Source organism: Oratosquilla oratoria, chromosome 15 (genome assembly GCF_046742065.1).
Source record: "Oratosquilla oratoria isolate Oo_2021 chromosome 15, ASM4674206v1, whole genome shotgun sequence".
NCBI lineage: Eukaryota > Metazoa > Arthropoda > Malacostraca > Stomatopoda > Squillidae > Oratosquilla > Oratosquilla oratoria.
The window spans coordinates 37,060,984-37,065,983 of record NC_134791.1 but is presented as its reverse complement, the minus strand read 5'-3'; positions in this window follow the sequence as shown (position 1 = coordinate 37,065,983).

Here is a 5,000-nt window from a genome sequence, read left to right as displayed (position 1 = left end):
CAGCGCTGACTGAAGTAGCAATGACTGTGCTGCTCTTGTGTCCCGTACTATTCGGAGGTTGTGTTCTACGTGGTCTGGACCAAGCGATACTGTTCCCGTTGAACGGAAAGGCTGAAAAGGATCTACAGAATTGGCAATAGACTGGTTAAAGGAAGCTACATATTTTATATTCTTTTGAGCTACTTTACATTTTGGGTCTGGGCAATTTGCAATTATGTGTCCTGAAGGGACTAGGGTTATCAATTTTCCCATCTTTACTACCACTAGTTGGTTTTACATGAGATTGTTGGCGGTTACTGTCCTTTCTGACATTTTTGTGAATCAATGAGAGGGTATCAGTCAATTTGGCTGCTTTCATAAGGTCAAATTCATCCCTGTCAACAATGTGAATTTTTAAGTAGTGAGGAATTTTACGCACGAATTCTTCTAACGCGATCAAGTTCACTACTTTCTCAAGATTATCGGCTGATGCTGATTTAATCCACTTTCTTAATGCTCGGAGTTTGTCTGACGCGAATTCCATATATGTCTGATAGTTAAGTTTGTTAGAATTTCGAAAGGCTTGTCGATAACCTTCGGTGGAAATTTCATAAGCGGAAAGAATTGTCTGTTTGACTGTTTCGTAGTCAGTGTTATTTTCCAGATTGTTACATACTTGTAGACTTTTTGTGGACAGTTTTGGTTTAATTAACCATATCCAGTCTGCTTGGGGAATTGCAAAATGTTTACTTACTTCTTCAAATTCTCGAAAAAATAAGGTTGGATTCTCGTCTGAGAAGGAGGGAATAAGTTTGGTGTACTGCAAGAGATCTAACTTACTTGAATTTGAAACCATTTGTTGACTTGGGGTCGATAGTTCGAGCCTTTTTAGTTCGAGTTCGTGCTGTCTTTGAAACTGTTTTTGTTCTTTATCATGCTGTCTTTGCTCTTTATCATGCTATCTTTGCTCTCTTTCACGCTGCACTTTGAGTTCCTTAATTTGCAGTTCATGCTTCATCTTCCTTTCAAGTATCTGATATTCTAGATGGTCTAATTGAGTCTCTTTCGAAGGGCTAATGTCTAATTTGACTGCAACTGTTTGTTCTAAGCGTTCAAATTCTCTGTCTTCGTCTTCCGTTTTCTTTAACTGATCTATATGACTCAATATTAGTTGGATTAATTCAGTTCTACTAATGTTCGATGGATAAGTTAATTCCCATCTTGTTACACGGCCCGGTGGCGGATTGGTAAGGCACTGGCCTCACAAGCCGGAGAACCGGGGTTCGATTCCCCGGCCGGGCGGAGACAAGTTGGGTTTGTCTCCTTTCACGTGTAGCCCCTGTTCACCTAGCAGCGAGTAGGTACGGGACTTTAGTCAAGGAGTTGTGACCTTGCATTCCCGGTGTGTGGAGTGTGAGTGGTCTCAGACCTACCCAGAGATCTGCTAATAATGAGCTCTGAGCTCACTGCCGTAGGGTGGTGTCTGGCTGTCTCGAAAAGAGGCTGCAGCAGATCCGAGGTGAATACACACACACAGCTGATATAATATCAGGACATCGTCTAAGAATCTCGTCTTCATTAAAGTCACACAAATCTTTGCAGTATACAACCCCTCTATGTAAAAAAACTTAAAGGAATTAATGGTGCCATACAGCTCACTTTTCATTCACCTTACCTTCCAGACTATGTAAAGATTAGTCGTTTAAATTTACAAGTTAAGAAATTTAAAGCACGACCTATGCAATGTCATCATTGCTTTGACTTTGGTCACATTAAGGAAAAATGTCCTAACAATGCACGATGTTATATATGTTCAGGTATGCATGCACTAGGTGAAACCTGTGAAAAAGAAAGGTTCTGTTTTCATTGTAGAGGTGGCCATTCACCAAATTGGCGTCACTGCCCAATCTACAAATTTGAAGGTGAAGTGCTAGAAACAGCAGCCAATGAGCACATCAGTTTTACAGCTGCTAAATATAAGCTTAAAAGAAACAAAAATCCACTATTTACCTATGCAGATGCTGCCAAGAAGTCTAACAATGATCCTAACGTTCAATCTGGAATGAATAAAAGGGATGCCCCTGTTTCATTAGACAACACCTCTACAGTTCATAGCGAGAACACAATTGTAGTTCTACCCACCACCTCTTCCAAGCCTAGTGTCCTTCCAACAACCTCCTCACCTTCAGTCAAGCAAAAAACCAACATCTCGAAATCCAAAGATGGATTCTGGACCCCCCCTAGACCAAAGAAAGGTAGACCAGCTTCTCCTCAAAATTTTGTATTAGAAACATCTAATAAGTTTACTGCCCATGATCCTTTTGGACCATCACATTCTATTACACCTTTTAAAGATATGGCATCATCCAGCTCGTGCTGTGAATTGAATTTGGTAGGTGCAGGCACCTCTAATCAGATGCAGAGTGGAACATCACATTTCAAAAGCAGTATTAAACCTTTGGGCTCTTCTGAAATGGAGATTTCTACTGACAGTAATTCCGGGGTTAGACGGGTAAGTGCCTCTGAATTGAAGGGAAAAAAATTGAAAAATCTAACTCTCAAAAGAATAAACAAGACATAAAGAGAAAGACATTATCGCCTGATTCTAAAAGTAAAGATCAGGGCTCCAAGGTAAAGAGACTAAATTACAACTTCAAGTCTTTTAATAAAAATACCCCAGAATTCCAGTCCAAAGATAATTTGGCTGGATCCAAGAAAAAATAAATTATTTTCACGTTCAACATCCTCCAATGGAACTGCCTGGGTCTTCGTACTCGAGCAGAGGAATTGAAAGTGCTGATGAAGGAAAGTAATCCAGGTATCATTTGCCTCCAGGAAACAAAACTTGGAAATACATCTATTAATCCTGGGTTGAATTACAATATTTACACCTCCACTCCTCCTCCTGGAGACAGGGCACATGGAGGAGATGCAATTATAATAAATAAAGGTATTCAGCATGAAATTGTGAGATTAAATTCACCTCTTCAGGCTGTAGCAATTAAAGCTATATTGGGAAAATCAATTACTGTTTGTTCCATCTATCTGCCTGGTGCAGCTGGTTTCACTAATGTAGATCTACAGAACCTTATTAATCAGCTTCCTCCTCCATTCTTAATATTAGGAGATTTTAATGCGCACAATCCACTATGGGGTGGAAATGATCGAGATATGTATGGCAACATTGTTGAAAACATTTTGAATGCAAATGACATTATCCTTTATAATGATGGATCAATGACCTATCATAATATCCATACTAATGCATATTCAGCCATTGATCTAAGCATAAGCTCATCGAATATTGCTATGGATTTTAATTGGTCAGTTGACAATTATTTGCATGGCAGCGATCATTACCCTATACATTTGAAATATACAGAAAATATCCCTACTTGCTCTCCACCCAAGTGGAAAGAGAAGGAGGCAGACTGGAATAAGTATAGGCAGGTTTTACAAATAGATAGGGAATTTGATTCTTTTGACTCTCATTTGGAGGCTTATTCATACCTATCAGAGAAAATCATAAATAGTGCTGAAGAATCAATACCTCAAACAGGAAACCAACCCCGAAGGCCTGCAGTTCCTTGGTGGGACAAGAAATGTAATGTTTTTCGTAAGATAACAAGAAAATGTTATAGGAGGTATAAAACCACTGGATCTCGAACATCCAAGATAATTTATCAGCGTGCATTGGCTAAGAAACGCCGATATTATAGAAAAGCTAAAAGAGAATCCTGGTTATATTGTATCAATGGAATATCTTCAAAAACACCATCTCGATTTGTTTGGAGGAAGATTTGCAAACTTAGTGGAAAATTTATACCTTCACCTCTTCCAACTTTGAAAATAAACAACAATCTAATCACTGACCCTGGTGAGGTAGCGAACACTCAAGGGAAACATTTCTCAGATGTCTCGAGTCCAAACAATTATTCAGAAGAATTCCAACAAATAAGAAATTCTCAAGTTACCATAAATTTCGCATCCAACTCTTCTGAAGAGTATAATATAGAATTCTCTCTAGAAGAACTGCATAGTGCGTTGTCTTCAACTGAAGACACGTCTCCTGGAGAGGATAGAATTTTGTACTCGATGATACGCCAACTCCCTGCTGAAGCTAAGCTCTTTCTCTTGAAAATCATCAATAAAATATGGAAAGCGGGGGCTTTACCTAGGAGCTGGAAAATTTCCATCGTCATTCCAGTTCAAAAACCTTTCAAAGACCTCTTTCAACCAACCAGCTATCGACCTATAGCACTGACTAGCTGCGTATGTAAATTAATGGAAAAAATGATAAACACTCGTCTGGTATGGTACTTGGAATCTAAGAATTTACTTTCTCCCCATCAATACGGATTCCGAAAAAACCGAAGTACCCTGGATCCTCTTTTAAAACTCTCTAATGAGATCCAACAAGGTTTTGCTACAAGCAAACAAACTATTGGAGTGTTTTTTGATATGGAGAAGGCTTATGACATCACTTGGCGACTTGGTATATTTAAAAAGTTTATAAAATGGTGTAAGGGGAAATATGTTGATATTTTTAAGTTCCTTTTTATCTAATCGGTATCTCAAAGTACGGATGGGAAACACTTTATCATCTTCCTTTTGTCAAGAGGAAGGGGTCCCACAAGGTAGTGTTTTAAGCGTTACTTGTTTTGCTGTTGCTATTAATGGGATAATGAACACACTTGGCCCCCGAGTTAAAGGGTCATTATTTGTTGATGACTTTGTCATATATGTTTCATCATATGATGCCCTTTCTGCATGTCATGACCTACAAAGATCTATAAATAATACATCAAAATGGGTTTTGAATAATGGTCTTAAATTTTCTACCACCAAGACTGTGGCAATACGTTTTACCAGAGGTAGACGTCAGGAGGAAGTTCCAAATCTGATTTTAAATGGGGAAATATTACCTTATGAGGATGAAGTTAAATTTTTAGGGTTAACATTTGATAAAAAACTAACTTGGGAAAGTCACATAGATAACTTGAAGCGAAAAGTAAGAAAAT